Source organism: Eublepharis macularius, chromosome 1 (assembly GCF_028583425.1).
Source record: "Eublepharis macularius isolate TG4126 chromosome 1, MPM_Emac_v1.0, whole genome shotgun sequence".
NCBI lineage: Eukaryota > Metazoa > Chordata > Lepidosauria > Squamata > Eublepharidae > Eublepharis > Eublepharis macularius.
Window position 1 is genome coordinate 17,269,155 of NC_072790.1, and position 15,041 is coordinate 17,284,195.

The following is a 15,041-nucleotide window of genomic DNA, read 5'->3' on the forward strand; positions in this document are numbered from 1 at the left end:
TACAGCTCACAATGTGCTTTGTTGTGCTTCACCGATTAAGACAAAAGGCTGACTGCAGCATGTTTGCCCAGTTCTCTGTGACGGTCTCAGAATATTGTAACTTTACTATTGCCTTAATTGTGCTTGCTCTCTTCCGGGGCTTCCGGAAAAACTTCTCAATAAAGCACTCGCCTCCAGTTGGAGGGTCAGACTTGCATCCTGAATCCGTCTCCTGTCGGTTCATCGCTACAGGTAAATAAATGAATCACTTCAAACGGCAAATGCTCACTCGTTCAGAAGTAAGGTCTTGCAATGGGTCTTTCCCTAATGTCTTCCAGTGGACTTTGGTCCTATGAATGTTACTCTGCACTTTCCGCCAGTTTGTGAAATACAGCATGAAACCTTATCTTGTATTTTTTATGAAACCTGGCCTTGTAGGCCACCTAGTCCAATCCTCTCTTGACTACAGGAAATCCAAAGTTAAAGCATTTCTGTCCGGTGGCTATCTAATCTCCATTTGAAGAGCTCCAGAAAGGGAGATGAAACTGGTTCCATCATTGAACTGCTTTCACAATGGGGCTATTTCTCCTAATGTTCAACTGATATCTGCTCTCCTATAACTTAAGCCCCATTTAACCTAATCTTACTCTCTGGAGGAGCAGGAAGGGAGCTTGTTACAGCCCTTCGGTTATTTAAAAAAGCACAGTAGTGTATCCTCTCAGCCTTTTCTAGTCTAAACATACCGGCTTTCTTCACTCTTTCCACATAGGACTTGTTTTCAGATCCACCGTTATCTTTAATGACCTGCTATGAATCCTGTTCCAGTTTTCTACATACCTGTAAATTCCAAATTTTATAACCAGACAACCATATATAAAAATTTGTATTCCCAATAGAACTTGAGTTTTTTTGGCAATACTGATAGGCATCAGCAGATGGCAGTATTAGAGTTTGGGGTGACTGGAAGCAATGAAGACATGTCAAAGCAGAAGCCATCTTGTTTTGCTGGTGGCACAGAGGTAGAGGTACAGAGCGATTACCCGCACATCTGATCCAAGCCGCTTCAGGAGCAAGCTTTCTAGAAATTAAGACTTGCCCGCACTGGTTCACGGTTCGTGCAACTCTTTGAAGACTGGGGTATTGTACATACGATAAGCTAGCCAAGAGTGCACCCCAGAGCTTTCCGGGACATGTTCCAGGATTCTAATCTAAGATTTTATCACCAGTAAGATCATCCTTGGGGGCTCATCTGTGTATCCCTCTACCTTTAGGTGTGAGGAGGGCGTCTTACCAGTCAGACACAAAGCAATCTCTGTTGTGGAGCCATTTTTGTAGAACTCTGTCTCAGTACTGGCACCTATCCTTTTGTGTTTTAAGTGCCAGGTGAAACATCTTTATTACCCCAGGCCTTTGGCAGGTTCTAAATATTGGTTTGTTGCTCTCGTTTTCTGCAGCTCCTATTATTTTATTGCTGCTGGTGTTATTTATTTGTTTTTATGGCTGACTATATTTAAATGTTATCCCTATTTTTTTCCCTCCATGATTGATTGTAAGCCTCCTCAAGATCTTGTTACTGGTAGGCAGGGTAGAAATACTTGAAATGAATGTTCCACAAATGTTGTACCAGCCATTAAGCAAAAAAAGGTTTCAGTCCTTCCATCTAGCAGAGCTATCGTGTTCAACTGGGATTGCCCGTTGCCTTTCATTCCAGACTTCTCTCGTGTTCTCTCTGCTCTGTGGAATGTTCTCCCTGATAAGTTGGTTAGCTCTGATAGATTAATGCATAATCAGTCTGCAGTCCTAGGCCGTACAATTCAGCTGAATTCTCCATGGCCCTAGAAGAGTGATCCCCAATGTTTTGTCCATGATGGGTGCCATGGTGCCTCTAGAATCCATTTGCTTCTTCCCCAAAGCATCTCTTCCCCAAAACAGCCAATCCTGGCTTTCCTTACCACATTGGAGGCACCATTCCATTCAGAAACAGCTGCCTCTGACATGAGAGAAAGCTTGGCTTGGAACCTCCTAACACTTTGTGGAACCTCCCAACCTTCAAGAACCTTCAAGTGGGCCTAAAACTCATTGCAGCTATTTTGTGATTGGCCCAACTCCCTGACAGCAGCCGGTTTGTCGTGGCACTCAGTAGCTATTCTAAAAATTCCAAAATTGCTCACTGCCCCGCTAAGGTTGGGGAGTGGACCCCTGTCTTGATCTTCCTGCTGGAGGCAAGGGAGGCAATTGGCCTGATGAGACAACATCTCTGAATCCATACCCGTTTCAGGACCCCACTAATATTGGCGTAGTTTCCTTTTGCACCGTCAAGATATTTAAATGTGTGCCCCCTAGTGTGTTCTGCTTAGGAACAGAATTTTTTTCTAGGATTTTTTTTCATGATTTCACAAATTTATGAAAATGAAAAATAATAGAACTTTTTGAAGGAGGATGGGTTTTTTTCACGGGTGATTTTTGGCACGTTTGGCCCCATACCTCTTCCAGTTTTCTTCCAGATTCTAGACAATTAACTCCCCCTCAGATTTCAAGGGTTCTCTTCCAAGTTTTCTCCCCACACAGAAAAAGTGCAGGCTGAAAACGCGGAAGAGAACCCGTGAAAAGCCACATTGACGTTTGAAGGGGGAGTTAATCATCCAGAATTCAGAAGAAAATCCAAAGAGGTTTGGACCCAAAAGGGGCAAAACTGGTCTGTGCAAAATAGGCCAATAACTGGTTTTTCACCACCGGAAGTCTTCTTTACATGCCAATAGAAAAATTTCCTTATGTCAAAAATCTTCCACGCAAGAGCAAAATGAGACTACTGCTCTACATATAATTGCTCCAGTCAAACTGTTACCCCCTAGTGAGAGAAATTTCCCTCAAGACGCCACTTCAGCTGAAGTACTTCTCTGTTAATGCAGACTTATCTATTCTGTTAAAGCATGATAAACACAGCTAAATTAATTGTTGGAAGACAGTCATTTAGAACATCTGGAACAGCTTTTTTCAGCATTTTTTAAAAAACACAAAGTTAGAGTGAAGATGTTATACTTTAGTACATTATACAAGAGGGCTGTCATACACTCAAAGAGAAACCTGAGGGAGCGCTTGAAATATAAGTGCTCCTCATAACAAATTGCTTATATGAAGCGATTCCTCATACTGTACCAGTGATTTTAATCATGTCTTAGTACACACACTTGGTTTGTGCTATTGTGATGACAATCTGTCACTAGAACTAACACTGAAGTATCTTCACACTCACAATTTGGCATGGAGGGTAGTCTACACGTTTACATTTAAGCCAATAACTTTGTCCTGCTTGATATGTGGAAATTAGGCCTTCATATATCCAAGCCAGGAATATTCAACTCATAAAACACAAGAAGGAAGGCAGCATGGTATAGTCAGATGTCAGAAGCGAAGCAGGGTTAGTACTTAGATGGAGGACCACCCAGGAAGACTCTGCAGAGGAAGGCAATGGCAAACCACCTCTGCTTCTCACATGTCTTGAAAGCCCCTTACTCGGGTCGCCATAAGTCGGTTGCAACTTGACATATAAAACACGTGGAGTGGTGAAGCCTACAGTCAGCTCTGCATGTTTGGTGTGGTTTGTTTTTCCTCATGAGAGAGTATACTTCATGAAAGGGGTGCAGGCCTCCTTCTCCTCGTTGTGTCATTTCCTGAGAGGAAGTGGCTCAGGCCTCGAGGTACCCTATAACTGGGCCTCACAGCCTCGGTATTTTTTTCCACTCACCCTTCAAGGGGCTTAGGGCACAGTATTTGGTTCTTTCTCATTTTATCCTAATAATCAGGGCTTTTTTTCAGCTGGAACACGGGGGAACGGAGTTCCGGCACCTCTTGAAAACGGTCACATGGCTGGTGGCCCCGCCCCCTGATCTCCAGACAGAGGGGAGTTCAGATTGCCCTCCGTGCCGCTGGTGTGGCGCGGAGGGCAATCTCAACTCCCCTCTGTCTGGAGATCAGGGGGCGGGGCCACCAGCCATGTGACCATTTTCTCTGAGGGCAACCCACTGAGAGCGGAACTACAAGTGACGAAAGGCACAGGTTGGACACTTGTCAGCTTCCCTCAAGTTTTGATGGGAAATGTAGGCAGCTTGGCGGAATGTTGGACAAGTGACAGTTGAAAAGTCCATTGGACAGCAGTCAGAGAGCCAAGCTGCAAGATTAGGATGCCTACATTTCCCATCAAAACTTGAGGGAAGCTGACAAGTGTCCAACCTGTGCCTTTTGTCACTTGTAGTTCCGCTCTGAGTTCCACCGCCTCTTTTCCCAGAAAAAAAAGCCCTGCTAATAATAATCCTATGAGGTTAAGAAGGAGTGACTGGCCACGGTCGCCCAACAAGCTGCATGGCTAAGTGAGAAATACAAAGACTGCCTCCCCCTCCTTAATAAAATGTGTAAAAATTGCTTCTTTAAGCACACACTCCTCTTTTGACAGTCGGTTGGATTTAGTTTTGTGGCTTCCCAAGCAACAGGAAGCTCCAGGGGCACTTCCTTTTACGAGGTCGACTGCTTTGTGCAACGTGAAGCTCATTGCATTGCCATGATACAAATATACAAGGGAAACAAGACACAGATAATCTTCAAAGTGGTGTCAGCTTCGACCACAGATGTAGCTCTCAGCAAGCAGATCAAGAGGAGATCAATGGGTTTCCCAGATAAAATTGGATACTGAGGTGTTTGTTATTCTAGAGTAGAGATCATCAATGTAGCCCAAGTGGGTGCCATGTTTCCTGCCCCTGTAATGCCCGGTATCCAATTGTTTCTTCCTCAAAGCAGAGAGCTAATCCTGGCAACTGGCAGGTATTGGATGGGGGGGGGGGGGCACAGTTTCTCATCCTTTCACTCTTTATGCACACCAGTCCACATGCACTTTCACATGCCAGTCTGCACAGGGGACAATGACCGCTTCCATCACACCAATTCCTTAAAAATCAGCCCAAAACAGTGTTTTGAGCCAATTCTTAAGGAATCAGCTCTGGTGCAATAACAGAACTTCCATTCTCATTGGAAGCAATGGCATTGCTCCCCGCACAGGACTCATTTGCCCAGGCCGCCTTCCTGCTGCTGCTAATTGCCAGTGATTAGCAAACAGAGAGATAAATCCCCGGAAGTTTGCTTAGCAACTCAACCTCTTCTCCCCTATGCTTGGGCTTCCTATATGTGTGTGGGTCTGTCTCCTAGTTGTGCTGACCTCTCTTTTAACATAGATCCAGAGGAGTTAGCTGTGTTAGTCTGTAGTCGCAAAATAGTAAAGAGTCCAGTAGCACCTTTAAGACTAACCAACTTTATTGTCGTGTAAGCTTTCAAGAACCACAGCTGTCTTCATCAGATGCATTGTCAGCTTTCGAGAACCACAGCTGTCTTCCATCAGATGCATTGTCAGCTTTTGAGAACCACAGCTCTCTTCGTCAGATGCATCGTCAGCTTTTGAGAAACTGACGATGCATCTTTTGAGATCTGTTCATCAGATGCATCATCAGCTTTCGTTGATGCATCTGACGAAGAGAACTGTGGTTCTCAAAAGCTAACAATACATCTGATGGAAGACAGCTGTGGTTCTCGAAAGCTTATGCTACAATACAGTTGGTTAGTCTTAAAGGTGCTACTGGACTCTTTACTATTTTACTCTTTTGACAGAATTCCAAAGGTTTCCACAGGTGACCCCTGATCTAGTCCAGCCTCTTGTTCAGTGATGGGTATCCAAACCAGTCCTGACAGATGGTTGCACAGCCTCTTCCTGAAGACTTCCGGTAAGAGACAGCACGCCACCTTTTAGGTAACTGGTTCTCTTGCCAAGCTACTTTCACCATTTTGAAGTTTCTCTTCATGTTCAACCTAAATCTGCCTTCCTATGACTTTAGGCCATTATATCTGAACAAGCAGAGAACAAAGATTTCACCTTCTTCAATATGACAGCCCTCCAGGTCTTTGGAAAGTGCAAACACATCTTCTCTTTCAATAGCAGGAAAGAGTCTTCTGCAACTGATCTCTACTAAAAAATATAATTTTTATTTGAAATGAGCTGTGGCTTCACTCCGACAGGTGGGGGGTTACTTTGCAAGTCTGGGGCTCTTTATACAACAATTTCCAGCGTTTCTTTATGGAGAACCATAAATGGTTTATATTTGGAGTACAAGCATGCTGAAACAGTGATCCCAAAAGACCTTGTGAACTAAGTGAATAGAGAGGATGCATTAAAATTAAGCAGTTTTTTAAAAAGGCTGTTTCCTGCTACGGCAGAGGTATTTTTGTAATATTTAGAACTGGCAGTGCCCCTTGGCACTGGTTAGGAGAGAATAGAAGCAACACACTGAAGTGAAAACAGGTCTCTGGTTCCTCATACATTCCTCAACACCCACAAATTAAGGGTCGCTCTAAACGTTACTTCCTTCATGAGTTCTCCACGAAGCCAATCTGGGCTCAAGCAGACACACAACAGCTTTGGGAAAAGACGTGCACAAAAAGAGAGCCCAAATGGGTGTGAAAAGCTGACGCCAGTGGAAGGAAATCTCCTTTCTCCCAAACTACTACCACCACCATCACCACCCCGCCGCCCATGCAAAAATAGTGAGGGGAAACAGTTTCCCCATTTCTGCTCCCTCCCAGGCACAGACTACCTCCAGGTGAAGCAGACGAAACGGGAAATTCTCCCCCTTACCACCCTTTTTGCACAGCGGAAAAAAACTTGGGTGAAAGGCCCATTTGGACTCTCCTTTTTTTAGGCAAGCCATTGTCCCAAACTAATGTATGTCTGTGCAAGCCCTCGTGAAGGAAGTAATGTTTAGAGTGACCTTAAGCCAGCTGTCAGATTCTCACCCAAAGGCCAGCACAGCGGATTCAAAATGATGGGATTCCTGAAAAAGCAAACGGGGACCTGTTCTGGCCAGGATTCTTCGCAAGTATGCTAGCAAGTTAAGGCTCCTCCATTCAGAGATTTAAAAAACCCAAACAAAAGACCAAATGCTGCTAGGAGATTTGCTAATGACAGTGAGCGGCCAGTTGCAGCCTGTAGAAACCTGAAAGGAAAATGAAGGGATCCAGGAGTTGGAAGTATTCGCTATGGCAACCAAGGAAGCTTCTACTGGAGAGCAGGGCTTTTTTCTGGGAAAAGAGGTGGTGGAACTCAGTGGGTTGCCCTTGGAGAAAATGGTCACATGGCTGGTGGCCCCGCCCCCTGATCTCCGGACAGAGGGGAGCTTAGATTGCCCTCCGCACCGCTGAGCAGCGCGGAGGGCAATCTGAACTCCCCTCTGTCTGGAGATCAGGGGGCGGGGCCACCAGCCATGTGACCATTTTCAAGAGGTTCCAGAACTCCGTTCCCCTGCGTTCCCCCTGAAAAAAAGCCCTGCTGGAGAGAATTCTTTAAAAGAAAGGTAGAGCAAAGCTCCGATTAAAAGATGTACATGGGAAGAGAAAGCCAGAAATACTTTCACGTGGAAGCAAAACATGCTTTCCCCAACTTGCTATAGGCAGTATGCAGTTCCAGACTGGGGTATTGCAAACCACCATAGCGGGACTTAATGTACTGAATGCAGCGTTTACTCAGAAAAGCAAATCTAAGTGATATGAATGGATTTTATTATGTATTGTGATTTCAGCTCATAGTGATTTCAGCTAGTCAGGATTTCAACTCAGAGCAACATGTTTATTGAGCGGAACAGACAGACCTGGCCGAGGAACAGGCCAACAGAAGCCAAATATATATACATAAGCCATGCCCAGGGCTTTTTTTCAGCTGGAACGCGGTGGAACGGAGTTCCGGAACCTCTTGAAAATGGTCACATGGGTGGTGGCCCCGCCCCCTCATCTCCAGACAGAGGGGAGTTTAGAGGAAAATGTTTACAAACAAGTGCTCCTGCAAAACATAAATCTAACGATGATTGTTGTGGATTTTCCGGGCTGTATTGCCGTGGTCTTGGCATTGTAGTTCCTGACATTTCGCCAGCAGCTATGGCTGGCATCTTCAGAGGTGTAGCACCAAAAGACAGAGATCTCTCAGTGTCACTGTATACAACATGTATACAACAAAGCAAATAAAGAAAAGGGGGTTATCTGACAAGGATGGAAACCCAAAAGTGTGCAAAACATCAAACAACCAATGGAATTAAGGCTACAGTCCTATACACAATCAAAAAGAGTCCAGTAGCACCTTTAAGACTAACCAATTTTATTGTAGCATAAGCTTTCGAGAATCAAGTTCTCTTCGTCAGATGCATGATCCGAACTGGTCAAATACAGAAGAGGAGGGGAGAGATTTGAGAAGAAATCCAATTTAACATAATGGGACTTACCTCTGAGTAGACACACATAGGATTGAGTCCAGTAGCACCTTTAAGACTAACCAACTTTATTGAAACATAAGCCTTCAAGAGCCACATCTCTCTTCGTCAGATGCATCAGACGAAGAGAGCTGTGGTGCTCGAAAGCTTATGCCTCAATAAAGTTGGTTAGTCTTAAAGGTGCTACTAGATCCTTTACTATTTTGCTACTACAGACTTACACAGCTAACTCCTCTGGATCTATGACACTTAGGTTTGTGATCCAAGAAATGCACAAAATTAGAAGTAAAACATTTTGTAACAGTGAAAGACCACATTCACAGGGTGAAGAATTATTTCAGTACGAAATCACTAAAATTCCACATGAAAATCATAGTGGTTTTCTGACCAAATATCAAAAAGAGTTAGAAATCTATAAAATCCATTGTGAGTTAAACCTAATAATTGTGCCTGATCATTGACTGTCATTATTTACCCAGCAAGAACATTTAGGTGCTTTATTACTTCTATTACTCAAGATTCTTCCTGTTCATCAGAGAACAGCATCATTTCTTTTCCATGCAGGGCAAACAAATGACATAAGTATGCAACCTTTTCCTGTTCAGGATCTATAAACAGAGATTTGTACCTCAACGAAGGCAATGATGATAGGCCAAAATCCTGTAGAAACGAAAGTCTGAAGAGCAAGTTTTAATGTTAGTGAGAAACATTAGGCAAATCTGAACAGATGACATGATCACATAAAAACAAAAGTGATTAATTAGTCATCATGAACTCCGTTCCTTTCCCACGTATTGGCTTGGATCCACAAGAAGGTTTCCAGAGACTGATTTCCATCCACGTAGCACAACTTTCCAACCCCCTGCTGCAGGCCAAACTGCCCCTTCAAAATGCTGCTTGTGGGGGACAGGAAACCCCCCCCAAGAAGGGGGGGTCAGAGGCCTGCCACGAGACAGGGACCCTCCCCTTGTGCACGTGGAAATCCTCCAGTGAATCGGATTGTTCAAAATTGTGCAAAAATAAAGGGGAAGGAGGCATGAACTCAGAATAGGCAACCAAGTGAGAAGAATCTTGCCCTTTGCACTGCCAGCCCTAATAGTCAAGGGTACAGAGACCAACCCTGGGGCTCCACAAGATTGCACCCGGTGTATTTGTTCATGCAACCTATGGTTAGCGTACAAACGGTCAGGGTCATGGCCCCTGCCATAAGCCAAGCTTCATGGGCAGCCTCTGCCGTTGTCAGGTTCTGGCGGTTAGATCCCCATAGTACTCCACTACACACACTCCAGTGTATGAGTTAAAGTTACTTTATTAGAGATCCATCAGTATCAGCAAACACAGACAAGGGTATTGGCAAAAGTGACATGTGTAAGGTTGCAGGGGTTAGTTATAGGGAAAGTTCCCGCCTTTAGGATCTGGATGGTTAGGATTCTGGCATGAAGGAGCCAGAAGGGGGGAGGGGGTTTGAGGTAGGAGGCAGGAAGAATTGTAGGAGAGATGAAGTTATTATCAGTTCCCAGGGAGAAGCCGGCACTCAAGGACGCATTCTCAAGCGGCTGTGAAAACGAAAGTAGACATCACAGCGGGCCCCTGTAAGATAAGCAACTCCCAGCTAAACAGGCCCCAATATGCAACTTTATATACTCTCAGAGGATCAGCACACACAATACAGAGCACAGAGAATACTCATGGCAGATATGTAGACAGACATATCTGACAGCCATGCTTTAGACTTAATGTTAACTGTTACGTTGGGGTTGATATTCACTGACATGCTGTGTAAAATCCTGTGTGTAAAAGATTCTGTTAGCTGACAATGTTACTTATCTGCAAGCAGGCAGAGAGACTATGGAACAAGCTACAAGTGAGGAACGACACAGGTTGGACAGTTGTCAGCTTCTCTCAAGTTTTGATGGGAAATGTAGGCATCCTGGTCTTGCAGCTTGGCTCTCCGACTGCTGTCCAATGGACTTTTCAACTGTCACTTGTCCAACATTCTGCCAAGCTGCCTACATTTCCCATCAAAATTTGAGGGAAGCTGACAAGCGTCCAACCTGTGTCAGGCATCACTTGTAGTTTGGCCCTGAGTTGAACTTTCACCAAGAAAAGAACTGTTGCCAGAGATACATAACCTTGCATTCCTGTACATATCTATTGTAGCTCCATCTCTCATACATCCCTGGCAAAATACTCTGGAGGTGGCTAAATAGGGGGTCGTCTGGATTATGTGCCGCTATGTTTACATACATACATACACACACATATATGTGTGTGTGAATATGTTTACATGTATTTTAATCTATGTATTAGGATGTTTTATGATTTTAAATTGTATATATGATGAAATATGTTTTTAAACTTGGTTGTGATCCGCCCTGAGCCTGCTGATGTGGGGAGGGCAGAATATAAATTAAATATAAATAAATAAATAAATAAATAAAATATTCCTAACAAAGAACGTTTTGGGATGTCGAACTGGGAATCATCAATAAATCTTTAACTGATCCAGTCTTGGACTCTTGCAGTGAAGTTATTGAGATTCAACGGGCAGATCCTTACACAAACTACACTGTTCGTATTCAACCTTTCACCTTTGACCTTCAAGGGCGTGGCTTACAAAGTCCAATAAGAAATCTATTTCCTTATAAGGGAGGGGCCTTGGCTTGGCATAAAGAAGGTCCCGGCCGGGTTCAGCATCTCCAGATAAGGATCAGGTCCTAGACCCTGAGAGCCACTGCCAGTCTGAGTAGAAAATGCTGACTTTGATGGACCAAGCATCATCATCCATCATCATCATCATCATCACTGTACTTAAATACCGCTTTTCTAGACTGATTAGTGTGCCACTCAGAGTTTATCCTCACAATAAAGCTGGGAGCTGGGCTGAAAGGAGTGGCTTACCATCTACTGAGCTCATGGCAGGAGCAGGATTCACAGCCCAACAACTTACCCAAAGCTGCTATTGCTCACGGCAGTAGTGGGATTTGAACCAGTGGAGTGCTAATTCGCAGCCTAACCACTTAACCACTATGCTACAGCAGCTCTGATTCAACGTCTGATTCAGTATAAAACAGCTTCATGTATATCTAGTGAATCATGACTCATGAGTATTAATGAATTTATCATCATTAAATAAAAAAGGTAAAGGTAGTCCCCCCCGTTCAAGCACCGAGTCATTACTGACCCATGGGGAACGTTGCATCATGACGTTTTCTTGGCAGACTTTTTGTTGTTGTTGCTATGGGCTGGTTTGCCATTGCCTTCCCCAGTCGTCTACACTTTACCCCCAGGAAACTGGGTACTCATTTTACCAACCTCAGAAGGATGGAAGGCTGAGTCAACCTTGAGCCCACTAATTGAACCTGGCTTCCTCCAGGATCGAACTCAGGGCTGATTCCAGACGGCCCTCCCCATCCCGAAACGTCGCGCGTCGTCGCGCGGAAAACGTGAAATATTGCGTTTTCTCACGCGACGACGCACGACGTTTCGGGAGGGGGAGGGCCGTCTGGAATCGGCCCAGGTCGTGAGCAGATCTTGAGCTGTAGTACTGCAGCTTACCACTCTGCGCCACGGGGCTCTTCATCATTAAATATTACATACTAAATTATTAAACATCTTTATATTGATATTCCATGTGATTAAATATGCTATATTATCTACTGAGCGTATAAAGGGGAAAGGGGACCCTGAAACCCCTCATGTTTTACCATGAGTTCGCCACTTAGTGCTCAGCAATTTTGGGGAAAGCCTACCCTTAGGCCCTGTCAACCAGCAAACAGCTTAGCCTTGAGAAAAGGGCAAAAAGAGAAATGAGCAACCTGGAAATCAATAAGCCCCTGAGGTGAGAGAAACACATGGGCCGTTTCCACACGGCTTACCTTTGTTCGGAACAACCCAGAACATTAAGCAAAAAACATGGAAGATTGCGTCTTCTCACGTGAGATTTGTGCGACATCACACAAATCTCGTGCGAGAAAATGTAATCTTCTGCGGTTTTTGCACGATGTTCCGGGTCGTTCCGAGCAAAGGTAAGCCACGTGGAAATGGCCATGGTTTTTTCACCCATCACTTTGTTCTGAGAGGAAAACAACAGAAATCTTCTCTGCCTACTTCAGAGCAAGAATAAATGCACAAGCACACCCCAGCTTCCAAGCCGCAGCCTTGAAACATATCCTCGGAACTGGCATTTGTCTAAAACACCTGCATCCTTGGCTGAAATGTTTCCCTCCTGTCGAAATGCTTGTCTATCGGCTAGAGAGGTGGGACCAGCCCAAGACTCCGAGTCCAAATCTCAGGAGGGCGGTTACAGAGAAGCATCTGTTTTTCAATTTAAACAAGTGGCAGTTTCTTTTAGAGAAACCCTAAAGGCAGTTTCCCCCCCTCCAAAAAAAAACGAATGATCATTGTGGAACCATTTAGGTTTTCTCTTTTTTAAAAAAACCAAAGTATTGAGGATATTTGTTAGTTGTAGCAAAGTTGTACAGCTAGGAAAGCATGAAATCACATGTGAGGATACACTCTCCAAGCCAGTATATTCCAAGAGAGAAAACTTGCTTTTATGGAAGCTGGTTTACAATCACTTGCACTTTTGAAGTAGCAGAGGAAACAAATGGAAACCTAATCTAAATAAAACTATTCTCTGTTATAAGTAACCAGCTAATCTGGCTGCATATGAGTGAGAGAATGGGTGTGCCTTTTGGCCTGCTTGCACAGGTGAGCACTTCAGAAAGTTTCTTACTTCTGGCAAGATCAGGAGGACAGAGAGAACAAAGGGCACAGAAAGAGAAGGAGGAGTCAGATAGAAGCTTCCAGACCAAAGCAAACATCACACAAATTCACAGTCTGCTTTTAATGTGAAGGGAAACATAGCACTCCTCAAGTGTCCAGAGCATGCTGAGACCCTTATATTTCTACAAGAAGTTCTATAGAAGACAGAACATGCCAGTAATATCTCAGACATTTTCTTTTGCGAGGGTTAACCCAGAAAGTATTGTGGGGTGAAAGAGGGCAGACTTGCACCTCTTACTACTGCACCTGAGTGCTGCAGTAGTAGCCATTTGAGATACCCGAGAATAATTTCCAAGAGGGTCTCCGTGGATAAAGGCAGGCTAACCCCCTAAAGTATGGTAGCGGTGGTTCAAGCACACTTTTAGTGCATTCCACAGCCCTGTACATATGGCATATTTGGGTACAGAGTCAACACACATACAGGGAAAATACTTCTGCTGCAAATCCATCCAAGTGCAGATTGAGGCCCAGGATGCAGAACTCAGCTTTCTGAGAATTTCCAATATTAAATTTGGGGAGGGGGGAATAACAACCCTTCAGGACAACTTAATGCCCACTCTGAGCGATTTACAAAGGATGTTATTATTATCCCCACAACAATCACCCTGTGAGGTGGGTGGAGCTGAGAGAGCTACGAGAGAGCTGTGACTGACCCACGGTCACCCAGCTGGCTTTGAGCGGAGGAGCGGGGCATCAAACCTGGTTCTCCAGATTAGAGTCCTGCTGCTCTTAACCACTACTGCAAACTGGGCCTAGTGCAAACAGAATAAATTAGAGGAAAGAAGAGAAGATATGCAAATTTTCCCTGCTTAATTTATGAGCGTCTCAGAATGCATCTTTTCTCAGTGCAGAATATTTAAAAGAATTAGTACCCATGAGACACAGCCCTGGCTTTCAAGTTTTATCTAAATTTAGATTGTGATCTTGAGGCAAGAACATGCCTTGGCTTTGGTTACTTCGTAAAATGGCAAAGCCAACCATCCTAAACATTTGGAGCTATAAATCAGATGAAACAGACCTTAATGTTTCTCCCACGTAGCAGCCCTAAAGGGCTCTTATTTCTTTATTGAGTAATATGTTGGATTGATGCTTGACGGAAACGATCTGTAAGAGTATATTGTGCAGGGAAGACGGCATGTTATAGCCTGATCTCATCCAATCTTGAAAGCTAAGAAGGGTCGGTACTTGGGTGAGAAACCATCATACAGGTCCTTGCAGAGGCGGACCAGGGCAAACCCCCTCTGCTTCTCCCTTGCCTTGAAAGCCCCCTGCTGGGGTTACCCTAAATTGGTTGCGACTCAACGACACATACAGATGTAACAATACGCTGCAGTTTATCTAATATGCTCGGATCGATCTTAATATGTTGTCTAGTGAAGGGTGGCAAAGTCAATCGTTACTGGAGTGCAGCCACAGCTCAGCGGTAGAGCATTTGCTTTGCATGATGTGGAAGATCCTCGGTTCAGTCCCACACTATCACCTGTTAAAAGGATCAGGTACTAGGTGATGTGAAAGGTCACTTGAGATCCCGGAAAGACACAGCCAGTCCGAGGAGACAGGACTGTCTTTGCCAGACTCCGACCTCCTGTACCATCACTACAGTGAATGCGGGGTTTTCTTCGTCCGAGTGTTGAATAATTCTTAGATGACATTCAACCTACATGGGGTTGAATGGAAGATGTAAACCCCCTCATTTGTCCAGGTACTGATCCCTGGTTCGGTGTTAAAAATGAATGTGCATTTATTTATTTAAAGCATCTATTAACTTCCTTTCTTTCAAAGGTGGTCACAACGTAAAATAGAGACAACGTAAATGTATCCAAAAGGAACAGTTATAAACAGAAGTAAAACAGTTTCAAATACACTGAACAGCTGTCTTAAATACAACAGTCTTCAGCTGCCTCCTGAAGCTAGAGAACGGGGGGGCCAGGCGCACCTCCCTGGAAGAACGTTCCACAGTTACGCAACTGCCACCAAAAA